We start from the raw sequence: 17,409 nt of genomic DNA on the forward strand, positions 1-17,409 counted from the left end.
ATTAATTAGATGCTGCGAGAGCTGCTCAGTATTTCCAGCATTTTCCGTTTTATTTCAGATTTCCAGCTTCCACAGTATTTTGCTTTGGCAGCAGAGAGTTCCACGCTTGTACCATCCTTTGCAAAATACTTATGGAAAAAATGGAATGAAAGGGGAATGTGACCACACTTACAGAGAGATGATTTGAGGGTAGAAACCTAAGGGTGGAGTACCTGAAATTTTCTTTGCCTCGTGAGATGTGGTGAGGGATGGTCCACAGGAGCTGGTGTGAGAATACCATTCACCACATCTCCCCATTCCGAGAAATCTTCTCTTGCTTATGTATTACTTACACACAGAGGGTTAAGTTTAACTTCTGGCCATAGTATAAAAAACAAGCAATAATCAGATTGGTTGCCCATATAGAGCTGCCCAATTTTCCTTTCATTAAAGTGCTGAAGGAATAATAGAGATTCTCTTCTGACGCCATATTGGGGGGTGTGAACTGGACAGGCGTAGGTAAACTTGATGAGTAGACACGTAGCAGAATGCGGTTTGCACAGTAGAAGTGGTTCGGAAATAAGATTAGGGAAAGAGAATAGAATGATAAGATTTTCAAGGGCATCATGAGAGCTTGGTGTGCCAATAAACTGGTCATTAAAGGCAGGAGACCAAGTATATAAGACTATAAACACAGCTTGGTACCTAGAGACTGTATTTTAGCTTGTAGAAGACCTTAGTAAGGCCACAGTTGGAGTGATATCTATTATGTTTGGGCTTCACATTATAGCAAGGACATAAAAGCAGTGGAAAAGGTGAGGTATGGACTCACTCGGGTCTTACAAGAGATGAGAAGCCACAGTTATGACGGAAGACTTGAGAAGTTAGGACTTTACTTTTCCCCTTAGAGAGTTGAGAAGGTGACAAGGTGTTCTGACAGGCAGACAAGTAGCAGATGGAATTGAATAAAGTAGTATGAGATGATGCATTTTGGCAGAAAGACTAGGAAGCGGCAATACAAACTTAATGGCACTTCTAAACATTGTGCGGAGACAGAGGAACGTGGTGTACATGGACTTCCAAAAGACATTTGATAAAGTGCCGCACAACCGACTTGTGAGCAAAGTTATAGTTCAAGGAATAAAAGGGACAGTAGAAAAATGGATACAAAATTGGCTGAGTGATAGGAGAGAGATTAGTAGTTTTATAGTGTAGTTCCCCAGGGGTTGGTGTAAGGGCCCCTGCTCTTGCTGATATATATTAGTGGCCGAGACCTTGATGTACATGGTACAATTTCAAAATGTGTGAATAATACAAAACTTGGAAGTATGTGAACTGTGAGGAGGATAGTGTAGAACTTCAAAAGAACAGACAGGTTGGTGGAATGGGCAGACAAGAGGCAGATGAACTCTAATGCAGAGAAGTGTGAAGTGATTCATTTTGGTAGAAAGAACGCGGAGAGACAATATAAAACACAGGGCAATAAAAGCAAAATACTGCGGATGCTGGAAATCTAAAATAAAAACAAGAAATGCTGGAACCACTCAGCAGGTCTGGCAGCATCTGTGGAAAGAGAAGCAGAGTTAACGTTTCAGGTCAGTGACCCTTCTTCGGAACTCTGAAGAAGGGTCCGAAGAAGGGTCACTGACCCGAAACATTAACTCTGCTTCTCTTTCCACAGATGCTGCCAGACCTGCTGAGTGGTTCCAGCACTTCTTGTTTTTATTTAAAATACAGGGTACATTGGTGGAAGGATCGAGAAGCAGAGGGCACAGATTTAAGCTAACTGGCAAAAAAAGCCACAGCGACATGAGGAAAAACTTTTTCACACAGCAAGTGGTTAGGATCTGGAATACACTGCCTGAGTGTGGTGGAGGCAGGTTCAATTCAAGCTTTCAATAGGAAATTGGATTGTTATTTGTGAAAAGGGAGAACGTGCAGGGCTATGCGGAGAAGGTGGGGGAGTGGCACTAGGTAAATTGCTCCTTCAGAGTGCCAGCACAGACACAACAGGCTGAATGGCCTCCTTGTGTTTTGTAACCATTCTATGATTCTGAGAGAGAATTTAACTACAAAGTTAGTTAGGAGAATCTGGGGTTGTTCTCCTTGGCGTAAAGGAGATGGAGGGGAGATTTGATAGAGGGGTACAAGATTCTGACAGGTTTAGATAAGGTAAACAAAGAAACGCTGTTACCATTAGCTGACGGTTCAGGGCCAAGGAATACTGATTTAAGACCAGGAGCTCGCTGCCTACAAGGGGTTGGTGGAAGCGGAGATGATCAATGATTTCAAAAAGAAATTCATGGGCACTTGAAGGAAATAAACTTGCAAGGTTACAGGAATCGAGTGGGGGAATAAGACTGACCGAATTGCCGACATGGACTCAAATGGTTTCCTTGTGTGCCATTCTGACTCTAGGTCTTCAAGATCACAAAAGATTGCAACAAGTTAAATATTGAGATTCTTTCTATTGGCCTTGATTAAGTCCACACCCTTCCCAGCAGCTTTGGAGTTCACATCCAGATTTAATTCAGTTCTCACTTCACTTTACTTAATCAGGAATCCTCCACTGAAGGTTGGGAATTGAAAGCAGACCTGAACCAGACAATCTGGTATGGAGTTGTGCTGATGCACTGCACTGTATGATATTCAACAAAGACTGACATGACCACAATATCGTACAAAGGAAATTTTCAGTCTTGGCTGAGCCTTAGCAGCCTCTTTGACAAGCTTAGGCCCATCCTTCAAAATGTCTCGCTTAGCTAGGCATCTGTTTTCCTTACGATCCTGTGGATCTCTTGGAACTTACTTCTACATTAAAGACACCGCGTAACAATAAAAAGTCATGCATTCAAAGAACAAACAAACTTAAATTTATATAGCACCTCTCAGGATGCCCCAAAATGCTTTACAGCCAGATAAGTACTTTTTGAAATGTAGTCACTGTTGTAATGTAGGAAACATAGCAGCCAATTTGTGCACAGCAAGCTCCCACAAACAGCAATGTGATAATGAGCACATGAGCTGTTTTAGTGACATAAAAGCAAAATATTGCAATGCTGGAAATCTGAAACAAAAACAGAAAATGCTGGAAATACTCAGCAAGTCAGGCAGCATCTGTGGACAGAAAAACAAGAGTTAACATTTCAGGTTTGAGTGACCTTTCATCAGAATGGCGGGAAAGAGGCCCTTAAGTGGCCATTAATTGGCCTAAAGTCAGAGGGGCCTCTTGCCACCTCCCCCGCCACTGGTGAAATAGCAAGAGCGGGTAGGCGACAGGCACAGCACCCCCTGCCCCCACTCCCCACCCTCTTCGCCCACTCCCGGGTGTCCGTTAAAGCCCAGCCAATGTCACACAGTGGCACACAGATGAGAAAAAAAAAGGAGGGGTCCAAGGATGGATCTTTGGGGGAGAGATGTTAGGGTGAGAAGAGAAGCTCTGACTATGATTAGATAGGTACGAATGAGACCAAGACAGGACGGTTCAACACAGCTGGAAAGTGCAAGAGAGGCCGGAGAGGAGATCGGTCTGTTGTGTTGAAGACTGCAGAGAGACCAGGGAGGAAACCCATGAGGGCTTGTTCACACCCCTAATGCACCACTGAAGACAGATGTTCAGGAATCTCACTGGCAACATCATAATTTAGGGAAAACTCACTCCAATGACAAGTACCCAACTTTGACCTGGTTAGGAAATTGGCTGAGTGAAAGGAGACAGAAAGTAGTGATAATGGGCAGGTACTCAAATTAACAGCATTTGAGTAGTGGAGTCCTGCAAGGCTTTGTGTTGGAGCCTCAAGAATTAATCACATTTATTAATAAGTTAGTTGAAAGGATAGAAAGCCACATATCCAAATTTGCATATGACACAAAGACAGGCAGTATTGTTAGTGTGTAGAAGGAAGTGTAAAATTACAAAGATATGAGATTAAGTGAATGGACAAAACTGTGGCAAATGGATTTCAATGTAAGCAAGTGTGAGGTCATCCACATTGGACCTTAAAAAGGATAGAACAGGGTACTTTCTAAATGGTGAAAAGCTAGAAACAGTGAAGGTGCAAAGAGACAGGTACAGAAAATAATCAAACAGGCTAATGGAATGCTGGCCTTTATATCTAGAGGATTAGAATACAAAAGGGATAGAAGTCATGCTTCAGCTATACAAAGCCCTGCTTATAAAACACCCGGAGTACTGTGAGCAGTTCTGGGCACTACACGTTAGGAAGGATATATGGGCCTCGAAGGGAGTGCAGCATAGATTTAATGGAATGATACCTGGACTCTCAGGGTTAAGCTACAAGGAGAGATTAAACAAACTAGGGTTGTATTCCCTGAAATTTAGACGGTTAAGAGGTGGTTTGATCAAAGTTTTCAAGATACTAAGGGGAACTGATAGTTTTGCCCAATCTACCCTATTTCTGCTGGTTGGGAGTATAGGACTAGGGGACAGCCAGACCTTTCAGGAGTGAAATTAGGAAACATTTCTTCATGCAAAGGGTGGTACAAGCGTGGAACTCTCTTCTGCAAGTGACAATTGATGCTGGATCAATTGTTCATTTTAAAACTGAGATTGATAATTTTTTTGTTAGATAAAGGTATTGAGGGATATAGGGCAAAGGATTTAGGTCACAGACCAGCCATGATCTCATTGAATGGCGGAACCGACTCAAGAGGTTAAATGGGTTACGCCTGTTCCTGCGTTCCTATAACTTTTCCAGAGGCAGTCATTAGCCTCCTTCGATTTGGTCTGCCTCCAGCCCCAAGTAATGGGGGGAGCAGTAATCATAGCTCAAGAGTCTCTGCTTGATCACTCAGCTACCAACATCTAAACTCCTTTAGTTCAGGATTACAGACAGGCATTTGCAGAGGCCTGGGAATAATTTACCTGCTTCCTCTTTGGAAAAACATTTACAAATTTGTTTTAGAATTTACAGCCGCAACGTAAACAAGGCTTTAGGGCTCCGCCAACCAATTATTTTGTTAATTGAATGTCGAATTGAATTTTAGGATACATTAAACTTCTATGTAAATGTTACAACTTGCTAGTTAAGTGCGCCAAGAGCATCTTGCAGGGTTACATGCCGGAACTGTGCTGAATGAGCCTCATCTTTGGCTAACCCATCCAGCTTTTAAACCAAAGCTGAGAACTCTCCTGCAGGCCGAGCTAGTAAGCAAGTCACAGCGATTGGGAGGTGCCAGTTTCCAACTCCCTATTTGTGCTGAGTTACTACCTCTCTTTTCTCTCTCTTAGGCAGTCCCTCGGGAACGAGGGGGACTTTCTTCCACTCCAGGGTTGTGGGTCCTTAGGTGACCGAATAGTCCAATTCTGGATCCGCAGACTCGGCCACAGGTGGGGCAGGTAGTGTTGGGTGAGGCGAGTGAATGGGTTGCTCGAATTTCCGAAGGCTCCTTATGCTGTTTGCACTTGGTCACTAGCTGGGCATGTCAACATTGTTCGAACTGACTGCTTCTTCTACATTTTGGGCAGTCTCTGACAAGAGATTCCCACGGATCACATTTGATGTCACATGTTTTCAGAGAGGCTTTAAGTATATCCTGATGTGTTTCGTCTGCCCTCCTGGTAGCCTCTTGCAGTGACGGAGCTCGAAGTAGAAAGCTTTGTTTTGGGAGTCTTGTGTCAACCCTGACAAGTTACTACCCAACTACCTTACTACAAGAGCAAAATAAAAGCGGGGTGAAGATGGGACCTGACTTGATTGTAATTCATCATGCAGCTGAATAGCTTTTCTGACATTCACTATTGCGACTCACACTTAGCATTATGGAATAGCACAGCGCAGATGAAGGCCATTCGGCCCATCAAGGCTGCTTCGGTTCTTTCAAAGTACAATCCAGTTATACCCACTCCCCACCACTCTTTCCCCATATCCCTGCAGTTACTTTTCTCCTTCAAGTTTTTATCCATTTGCTGGGCAGATGCTTGGGTCGGGTCCAAAGAGGCTCTGCCAGCAGCTGCAGAACTGCACCCTAGCGAGACGTTGACACATTCAGTACATAAAGGGGATAGGAGGAAACAGACAGAATAAAAGATTGGGAATGTACAGATCAAGCTTGTGTAGGTTACTTGTAACCTGCCTGTACCAGACAGCTCAATGGAAAGTCAACACATCACTAATTCATTTTGTGACAATTAAAAATGTTCAATCAATTCCAATTATCGCAGCGCTGTGTGGGCGACTCATACAAGTAAAGTAGGCTATTACGTTAAAGGGGCAATGCGTTGACAAAGAAAAATAAGACTTGCATTTATATAGTGCTTTTCATGACCATCTGATGTCTCAAAGTACTTTACAGCCAATGAAGCACTTTTGAAGTGTAGTAACTGCTGTAATATAGGAAACACAGCCAATTGGCACACAGCAAGCTCCCACAAACAGCAATGTAATAATGACCAGATCATCTGTTTTAGTGATGCTGGTTGAGGGATTTATATTGGTCAGGACACCGGAGAGAACTCCCCTGCTCTTCTTCGAAATAGTGCTGTGGGATCTTTTACATCCACCCAAGCAGGCAATTGGGGCCTCGGTTTAACATCTCGTCCAAAAGATAGCACCGCCAACAGTGCAGCACTTCCTCACTGGAGTGTCAGCCTTGCTTTTTATGTTCAAGCCCTGGATGGTACTTGAACCCAGAATCTTCTGAATCAGTGACAAGAGTGCTACCAACTAGCATAATGGTAAATGTTATAATAAAAGCAAAATACTGCAGATGCTGGAAATCTGAAATAAAAACAAAAAGTGCTGGAAATACTCAGCAGGTCTGGCAGCATCCGTGGAGAGAGAAACAGAGTTAACGTTTCAGGTCAGTGGCCTTTCATCAGAACTGGCAAAGGTTAGAAATGTAATAGGTTTTAAGCAAAAAAAGCAGAGGTGGGGCAAAAGTGAACAAAAGGGAACGTGTTGCGAGGACAGAGGGTCACAGAGAATAGCTGACAAGGAGGTCATGGAGCAAAGGCAATGGCAGAGTGTGTTAATGGTGTGATGAAAGACAAAGCATTAGTGCAGAGAACAAACAAAGAACAAAGAACAGTACAGCACAGGAACAGGCCATTCGGCCCTCCAAGCCTGCGCCTATCTTGATGCCTGTCTAAACTAAAACCTTCTGCACTTCCGGGGACCGTATCCCTCTATTCCCATCCTATTCATGTATTTGTCAAAATGCCTCTTAAATGTCGCTATCGTACCTGCTTCCACCACCTCCCCCGGCAGCAAGTTCCAGGCACTCACCACCCTCTGTGTAAAGAACTTGCCTCGCACATCCCCTCTAAACTTTGCCCCTCACATCTTAAACCTATGTCCCCTAGTAACTGACTCTTCCACCCTGGGAAAAAGCTTCTGACTATCCACTCTGTCCATGCCACTCATAACTTTGTAAACCTCTATCATGTCACCCCTCCACCTCCGTCATTCCAGTGAAAACAATCCGAGTTTATCCAACCTCTCCTCATAGCTAATGCCCTCCAGACCAGGCAACATCCTGGTAAACCTCCTCTGTACCCTCTCCAAAGCCTCCACGTCCTTCTGGTAGTGTGGCGACCAGAATTGCACGCAATATTCTAAGAGTGGCCTAACTAAGGTTCTGTACAGCTACAGCATGATTTGCCAATTTTTATACTCTATGCCCCGACCGATGAAGGCAAGCATGCCGTATGCCTTCTTGACTACCTTATCCACCTATGTTGCCACTTTCAGCGACCTGTGGACCTGTATGCCCAGATCTCTCTGCCTGTCAATACTCCTGAGGGTTCTGCCATTTACTGTACACTTCCCAACTGCATTAGACCTTCCAAACCTCACATTTGTCCGGATTAAACTCCATCTCCCATTTTTCCGCCCAAGTCTCCAACTGATCTATATCCTGCTGTATCCTCTGACAATCCTCATCACTATCCGCAACTGCACCAACCTTTGTGTCGTCCGCAAACTTACTAATCAGACCAGCTATATTTTCCTCCAAATCATTTATATATTCTACCAACAGCAAAGGTCGCAGCACTGATCCCTGCGGAACACCACGAGTCACATCCCTCCATTCAGAAAAGCACCCATCCACTGATACTCTCTGTCTTCTGTGACAGAGCCAGTTCTGTATCCATCTTGCCAGCTCACCTCTGATCCAGTGTGACTTCATCTTTTGTACCAGTCTGCCATGAGGGACCTTGTCAAAGGCTTTACTGAAGTCCATATAGACGGGGCGGCACAGATGGGCAGCACAGTGGCGCAGTGGTTAGCACCGCAGCCTCACAGCTCCAGCGACCCGGGTTCAATTCCGGGTACTGCCTGTGTGGAGTTTGCAAGTTCTCCCTGTGTCTGCGTGGGTTTCCTCCGGGTGCTCCGGTTTCCTCCCACATGCCAAAAACTTGCAGGTTGATAGGTTAATTGGCCATTATAAATTGCCCCTAGTATAGGTAGGTGGTAGGGAAAATATAGGGACAGGTGGGGATGTGGTAGGAATATGGGATTAGGGTAGGATTAGTATAAATGGGTGGTTGATGGTCGGCACAGACTCGGTGGGCCGAAGGGCCTGTTTCAGTGCTGTATCTCTAAACTAAACTAAACTAAACTAAACATCTACTGCTCTTCCTTCATCAATCATCTTTGTCACTTCCTCAAAAAACTCAATCAAATTAGTGAGATACGACCTCCCCTTCACAAAACCATGCTGCCTCTCGCTAATAAGTTCGCTTGTTTCCAAATGGGAGTAAATCCTGTCCCGAAGAATCCTCTCTAATAATTTCCCTACCACTGACGTAAGGCTCGCCGGCCTATAATTTCCTGGATTATCCTTGCTACCCTTCTTAAACAAAGGAACAACATTGGCTATTCTCCAGTCCTCTGGGACCTCACTTGTAGCCAATGAGGATGCAAAGGTTTCTGTCAAGGCCCCAGCAAATTCTTCCCTTGCCTCCCTTAGTATTCTGGGGTAGATCCTATCAGGCCCTGGGGACTTATCTACCTTAATGCTTTGCAAGACACCCAACACCTCCTCCTTTTTGATAATGAGATGACTGAGACTATCTACACTCCCTTCCCTCGGCTCATCATCTACCATGTCCTTCTCTTTGGTGAATACTGATGCAAAGTACTCATTTAGTACCTCGCCCATTTCCTCTGGCTCCACACATAGATTCCCTTCTCTGTCCTTGAGTGGGCCAACCCTTTCCCTAGTTACCCTCTTGCTCAGAGAGGGTGTTAAATGGCAGAATAATGAAAGCCCTAGCCAAAAGCACAAACATGAAAAAAACCGTGGGCAGGCACGTGGTGAAAAAAATTGAATGATGAAACAAACTAAAATTAAAAATAAAAATAAAAAAGGGTCCAGTCATGCTCTGAAATTATTGAACTCAATGTTCAGTTCGGCAGGCTGTAGCATGCCTAATCGGTAAATGAGGTGCTGTTCCTTGAGCTTGCGTTGATGTTCATTAGAACACTGCAGCAAGCCCAGGACAGAGATTTGAGCATGAGAGCAGGGGGGCTGTGTTGAAATGGCAAGCGACAGGAAGCTCAGGGCCATGTTTTCGGACTGAGCGGAGGTGTTCCACAAACTGGTCGCCCAATCTGCGTTTGGTCTGCCCAAACTAGAGGAGATCGCATTGTGAGCAGCGAATACAGTATACTAAACTGAAAGAAGTACAAGTAAATCGCGTCTTTACCTGAAAGGAGTGTTTGGAGCCTTGGATAGTGAGGAGAGAGGAGGTAAAAGGGGTATAATGGTAATGATATTGGACTAGTAATCCAGAAGCCTGGCCTAATCCTCCAGAGACACGAGTTAAAATCTCACCATGGCAACTGGAGAGGGTTATATTCCATTAATTAATAAATCTGGACTAAAATGCTAGTCTCATGAATAAAAATTATGAAACTACCAGATTGTTGTGAAAACATATCTGGGTCACTAATGCCCTTCAGAGAATGGAATCTGCTGCCTTTCCTTCACATCTCCATTGCTTCTTTTGCCAATTACCTTAAATCTATGCCCCCTGGTTCTCGATCCTTCCACCAATGGAAACAGTTTCTTCCTGTCTACTCTGTCTGGACCCCTCATGATTTTGAATACTTCTGTCAAATCGCCTCTCAACCTAAATGCTGGCACCAACATTCACATCCCAAGAACGAATAAAAAAAGAAAGATGGTTGATGGTCAGCACGGACTCGTTGGGCCAAAGGACCTGTTTCGGCGCTGTATCTCGCTATGACTCTATCCCAACAAACTGCGCTGTAGACCAAGTCATGCACTTGAAACCACTTTTGCAAAACACTCAAGTGCACAGCTGACCTATTGGATGAATGGACAGTCCTAGCCCATATTTACCCCTCAAGCAAAATCACTGAAACAGATTATCTGTTCATTTACCTTATTGCTATTTGTGGGACCTTGGTCTGTGCAAATTAGCTGCTGCATTTCCTAATGTTCCAACAGCGGCTGAGTATTTCATTGGCATTTGGGACATCCTGAGGTCAGGATTGGCGCTATGTAAATTCAGGTTCATTCTTTTTTTTTTTACAGACCAGAAGGTTTGAGGTCTGATGGCCAATCTGTGCCGAGTTGGCTCATCCCAGCTTTTGGAAGCAATTCCCTTTGACTCCCATTTGTATCTGGCCATTTCTGTTGGAAAGTGCAAGTGGATGTCGGGATGAAAAGAAAACACAGGATGGGGCTTGCTTGTGACGCCATCTGTGGGAGAGCAGCATTCGCTGTCAGGGCATGTGGGGCAGTCAGGCAAGCGACTGCGGATGCAGAAGCAAGAGTAACTGCATCTCGGTGGGTGGGAGTGTGGAGAATGGGCCAATTGAAAATAGCCACATAAATAGCTGTTAGAAGCTCTGGATCTTTGTGTGTGTGTGTCTGTGTGTCTGTGTATGTGTGTATGTGTGTGTCTGATCAATAGAATATGCTTCTTACCAAACCACAGCTAAAAGGCCCACACATGGTGAGACAAATGAAACTCCAGTGTGTCATTGGGCAATGTTGCGTTAATAGCTTTATGACACGTTCCTGAGATCCTTCAGTTTATTTCAAGAAGAAAAGACAAAACAAAAAATTACTTTGCCTGCGACTGAAAGTCATTCCATCGGTGGGGCTCTGACAATCGGAGAGGAGCTAGTGGGAGGCCGGAAGAGCAAAACAAAATAAAAATCAATATACTGGAGGCTGCTCTTTGAATACAAATACTGCCAAGCACTGGCACTTAAAGACAAGAATTAACTCTTTCACTGGGTTTCCTTCCTCTGACGAAAGGTTTCTGAAAAGATAGCAACCAGCAAGAGGATCATGGGTTATGCAACTCTTTGCTAAAGGCATCCAATTCCATTACAAGCCCTGATCTAAAAGGTGATATGCATTGTGTGTGCTTGGCTTAATGCGTGTGCCAAAGTCCACACAATGCTGAGAGGAAAGGGCCAAAGGAGACTAATAGAATGGAGACTTGCCTCGGGTTTTCCCATTGTTTCCAGGCCTTCCTGCACTAAATATGCTGCTGACAATGATTGTTGTCAGCACCAGTATTTACTCTTAGATGGAGTTCAAGTCATTTATATTTACAGCCCCTGTGCGTGCTTAATGAATCTCTGTTCACAGTCTGGTGGCTTGGAAAAACAAAATAATACCTCATACATTGATTTGGTCAGTAAGGTTGGCAGTGCAGTTCATTCCCCTTTGATTGCTCTGGAGTCTCCAGGGGGAAAAAAAGTGCTTTTTCTTTTGGACACTTTCATTACTTTGTTGCAACAATTTTGGAGAATGGAGGGGAGAGAAAAAAAAAGAGAACGGGCATGGCAGTTAGAGGTGGGGAGATAATATGAAGCCTCCAGGAATACTTCCAACCAGAGTTGGCAAACAAAAGGCAATTGTGCCCAACAATAAATGAGCACAGAATCTGTTGCTTGATGGCATGACTGAGCAGGGTAACATCGACAGTTATGAAACAGCTATTACTGAGACACGGCTGAAAGAAGGGCAGGAATGTCAGCTCAACTTTCCTGGTTACAGGGTTTTCAGATGAGATAGAGAGAGGGATTAAAAAAAGGAGGGATCGCAATATCGATTAAAGAAACAATTAGACCAATGAGGAGGGATGGTATGGTAGAAGAGATCATCAAATGAGTCCACATGCATTGAATTGAAGAACAAATAAAGGGGCAATCAGACTACTGGGAGTTTATTGTATACCCCCAAACAGTCAGAGGGAGATAGAAGAGCAAATATGTTGGCAAGTCTCTCAAAGTGCAAAAGCAACAGGGCAGTAATAGTGGGGGATTTCAACTACTCTAATACTAACTGGGATAGAATCAGTATGAAAGGCACAGAGGGAGCAGAATTCTTAAAATGCATTCAGGAGAACTTTCTTAGCCAGTACATAGCAAGTGCAACAAGAGAGGGGGTGGTTCTGGACTTAGTTTGGGGGAATGAAGCTGGGCAGGTGGAGGGGTGTCAGTGGGGAGAACTTTGGTGGAAGTGATCAGGATTCAGTTAGATTTCGGGTAGTTATAGAAAAGGAAAAGATTGACCAGGAATAAAAGTTCTCAATTGGGAAAAGCTAATTTTATTAAACTGAGATGTGTTTCAGCTAATAAAAACAAATGCTGGAAATACTCAGCAGGTCTGGCAGCATCTGTGGAGCAAGAAGCAGAGTTAGCATTTAAGGTCAGTGACCTTTATCAGAACATGAGCTAAAGTGGACTGGAAACAGATACTTGAAGGTAAATCAGTGGGAGGCATTCAAGGAAGAGATAGTGAGGGTTCAGAGCAAGTATGTTCCCTTACAGAAAAAGGGTGGGACAAACAAATCCTGAGCCTCCTGGATGTTAAAGGGCTTAGAGGAGAGAATAAAAAAAAAGGGAAGCTTATGAGATACCGTGGGCTCAATACTGTAGAAAATCTAAAGGAGTATAAAAACTGCAAGGGTGAAATTAAAAAGGAAATCAGGAAAGCAAACAGGGGGCATGAAAAAAATATTGGCAAGAAAAATCAAGGAAAACCCAAAAATGTTTTTAATAAGTGCATAAAGATCAAGAGGATAACTGAAGAAAGAGTAGGACCTAGGGTTAACCTGTTTGTAGAGACGGAGAATGTGGGCATAGTTCTTACTGAATACTTTGTGCCTAATTTCACAAAAGAGAGGGATGATACAGACATTGCAGTCAAGGAGGAGGAGTGTGAAATATTAATGAAATTAACATAGCAAGTGAGGAAGTATTAAGGGGTTTGACATTTTTGAAAGTGGATAAATTCCCAGGCTGGCATGAAAATTATCCTCAGCTCTTAATGAAAGCAGAAGAAGAAATAGCAGAGGCACTGACCATCATTTTCCAATCCTATCTAGCTACAGGTGTGGTGCCGCAGGACTGGAGGATTGTACCATTGTTTAAAAAGGGAGAAAGGAATAGACTGAGTAATTACAGGCCAATCAGCCTAACCTCGGTGGTGAGCAAATTATTGGAAAAAATTCTGACGGACAGAACAAATCTAATTTAGGAAGACATGGATGAATCAAAGACAGTCAGCGCTGATTTGTTAAGGGAAAGTTGTGTCTTACTTATATCACAGAATCACAGAATAATACAGTGCAGAAGAGGCCCTTCGGCCCATCGAGTCTGCACCGATACATTAAAGTCACCTGACCTGTCCACCTAATCCCATTTGCCAGCACTTGGCCCATAGCCTTGAATGGTATGACGTGCCAAATGCTCATCAATATGATTGAATTTTTTGAGCAGGTAACAAGGAGGGCCGGTGAGGGTCGTGTATTTGATGTAATCTGTGTGGATTGCAGCAAGGCTTTTTAATGAGCTCTCACATGACACACTGGCCATGACAGTAAAAACCCATGGGATCCAGGGAAAATGGCAAGTTGGATCCAAAATTGCCTCAGAGGCAGGAAGCAAAAGGTAATGGTCGATGGGTGTTTTTGTGAAGGAAGGCTATTTCCAGTGAGGTTCTGCAGAGCTCTGAACTAGGTCCCTTGCTTTTTGTGCTGCAAATCAATGATTTGGATGTGAATGTAGGGGGTTTGAATAGGATGTTTACTGACGATACAAAAATTGGCCGTGTGGTTAATAAAGAAGAAAGCTCTAGACTGCAGGAAGATATCAATGGACTAGTCAAGGAGTTGGAACAATGGCAAATGGTATACAATCTGGAGAAGTGTGAGGTATTGCATTGGGGAAGGATAACAAGGCAAGCAAATACACAATAAAGGGTAGGATACTGAGAAATGTAGATGAACAGAGGGACCTTGAAATGTATGTTCACAGATCCCTAAAGGTGGCTGGACAAGTAGATCTATGCTCCGGCTAATAAAGACAAGAGCTGGGAGGTTATGCTGGAACTGGATAAAACACTAGTTAGACCACAGCTGGAGTACTGCGTACAGTTCTGGTCACTGCACTATAGGAAAGATATGATTGCACTAGACAGGGTACAGAGAAATTTACCAGGGTGTTGCCTGCACTGGAGAATTGTAGTTAAGTGGAAAGACTGGATAGGCTAGGGTTGTGTTTTTTTTTTAAGAACAGAGAGGCTGAGGGGAGACCTAATTGAAAGTGCATAAAACTAAGAGGGGGTCTGGATAGAGAAAATAGGAAGGCCCTATTCCCATTAGTTGAAGGGTCCAAAGTAGGTTCAGAAGCAGGAGGTTTAGAGGGGAAATTTTTTCACCCAGAGAGTGGTGAAGATCTGAAACTCACTGCCTGAAAGGGTGGTAGAAGCAGAAACCCTCAGAACATTGAAAAAAGTACTTGGATGTGCCCTTGAAGTGCCATAACCTACAGGGCTGTGAATCAAGAGCTGGAAAGTGACTACTTGCCGGCTGGTGCGGACACGATGGGCTGAATGGCCTCCTTCCATGCTGTGAATTTCTATTTTTTTTTAAATTCATTCATGGGATGTGGGCGACGCTGGCCAGACCAGCATTTATTACCCATCCCTAACTGCCCTCGAGAAGGTGGTGGTGAGCTGCCTTCTTGAACCGCTGCAGTCCATGTGAGGTGGGTACACCCACAGTGCTGTTAGGAAGGGAGTTCCAGGATTTTGACCCAGCGACAGTGAAGGAACGGCGATATAGTTCCAAGTCAGGATGGTGTGTGACTTGGAGGAGAACTTGCAGGTGGTGGTGTTCCCATGTATGTGCTGCCCTTGTCCTTCTAGTTGGTAGAGATCGCGGGTTTGGAAGGTGCTGTCTAAGGAGCCTTGGTGCGCTGCTGCAGTGCATCTTGTAGATGGTACACACTGCTGCCACTGTGCTTCGGTGGTGGAGGGAGTGAATGTTTGTAGATGCCGTGCCAATCAAGCGGGCTGCTTTGTCCTGGATGGTGTCGAGCATCTTGAGTGTTGTTGGAGCTGCACCCATCCAGGCAAGTGGACAGTATTCCATCGCACTCCTGACGTGTGCCTTGTAGATGGTGGACAGGCTTTGGGGAGTCAGGTGGTGAATTACTCGCCTCAGGATTCCTAGCCTCTGACCTGCTCTTGTAGCCACGGTATTTATATGGCTAGTCCAGTTCAGTTTCTGGTCAATGGTAGCCCCTATGATGTTGATAGTGGGGGATTCAGCGATGGTAATGCCGTTGAATGTCATGGGGAGATGGTTAGATTCTCTCTTGTTGGAGATGTTCATTGCCTGGCACTTGTGTGGCGCGAATGTTACTTGCCACTTATCAGCCCAAGCCTGGATGTTGTCCAAGTCTTGCTATATTTCTACACGGACTGCTTCAGTATCTGAGGAGTCACGAATGCTGCTGAACATTGTGCAATCATCAGCGAACATCCCCACTTCTGACCTTATGATTGAAGGTAGGTCATTGATGAAGCAGCTGAAGATGGTTGGGCCCAGGACACTTTCCTGAGGAACTCCTGCAGTGATGTCCTGGAGCTCAGATGATTGATCTCCAACAACCACAACTATCTTCCTTTGCACTAGGTATGACTCCAGCCAGCGGAGGGTTTTCCCCCTGATTCTCATTGACCTCAGTTTTGCTAGGCTCTTTGATGCCATACTCGGTCAAATGCTGCCTTGATGTCAAGGGCAGTCACTCTCACCTCAACTCTTGAGTTCAGCTCTTTTGTCCATGTTTGAACCAAGGCTGTAATGAGGTCAGGAGCTGAGTGGCCCTGGCGGAATCCAAACTGAGCGTCACTGAGCAGGATATTGCAAAGCAAGTTCCGCTTCATGGCACTGTTGATGACACCTTCCATCACTCTACTGATGATTGACAGTAGGCTGATGGGGAGGTAATTGGCTGGGTCGGACTTGTCCTGTTTCCTGTTTTCTATGATTCTATGGGAGCACTAATCCACCTTGCGCTGTCTCTTAATTTCGATCCATACTATATTGAAAACACAGAAGGCTCAGTGCTCTCGTCAGCTGAATTAGGGACTGAACTTCAGTCTGTCATTCCTCAAAGTACTTGGCGACAGCTTATGTTTTACTGCTCTACAGGCCAAAGGAAATTCAATATTCCTAAAGATGAACAGAGGAAAGCTGACATTGACTGAAAGCCCTTCATAGGCTCTCGGAATCCCTGAAGTGGAATCCACACTCGCTGTGGCAACCGTAGACGGATACAAGGAACTGTGCTACATGTCACACGACGCATTCTTTTCCCAATAAGAGCCTAAATGGAACATGGGAGCAAACTATTCAATGACTTTTCTTTTAATTCATTTGCAGTATGTGGGCATTGGTGGCAAGGCCAGCATTTAGCGCCCCTACTTAATTGCCCTTGAGAAGGTGGTGGTGAGCTACCTTCTTGACATCTGAGTGGCTTGCTAGTGTATTTCAGAGGGCAGTCAAGGATCAACCACATTGCTGTGGGTCTGGAGTCACATGTAGGCCAGACTGGGTAAGGACAGCAGATTCCCTTCCCCAAAGGACATTAGGGAACCAGATGGGTTTTTAAACTACAATCTGCTAAATTACGTGGTCACCATTACTGATATGAGTTTTTTTATTCTCTTAATTGAATTTAAATTCCCTAGCAAAAGCTATGGGCCCTGACAATATCCCGGCTGCAGTACTGAAGATTTGTGCTCCAGAACTAGCTGCACCCCTAGCTAAGCTCTTCCAGTACAGCTACAACACTGGCATCTAACTGGCAATGTGGAAAATTGCCCAGGTATGTCCTATCCCCCAAAAGCAGGCCAAATCCAATCTGGCCAATTACCGCCCCATCAGTCGACACCCAATCATCAGCAAAGTGATGGAAGGGGTCGTCGACAGTGCTTTCAAGCAGCACTTACTCAGCAATAACCAAGCTTACTAACACGCCGTTTGGGTTCCACCAGAGCTACTCAGTTTTAGATCTCATTACAGCCTTGGTCCGAACATGGACAAAAGAGCTGAATTCCAGAGGTGAGGTGAGGTGAGAGTGACTGCCCTCATGAAGGTAGCATTTGACCGAGTATGGCATCAAG

General features: G+C 44.5%; 1 protein-coding gene across 19 annotated transcripts in view; it reads right to left on the reverse strand.

The window, feature by feature from the left end:
• The window catches only part of adgrl2a (adhesion G protein-coupled receptor L2a), an 877,972-nt gene that overhangs the window by 211,424 nt on the left and 649,139 nt on the right, over positions 1 to 17,409 (reverse strand). The gene's annotated exons all lie outside the window — the stretch shown is intronic.

The sequence above is a fragment of the Heterodontus francisci genome, chromosome 8 (genome assembly GCF_036365525.1).
Source record: "Heterodontus francisci isolate sHetFra1 chromosome 8, sHetFra1.hap1, whole genome shotgun sequence".
In the NCBI taxonomy this organism is placed as follows: Eukaryota; Metazoa; Chordata; class Chondrichthyes; order Heterodontiformes; family Heterodontidae; genus Heterodontus; species Heterodontus francisci.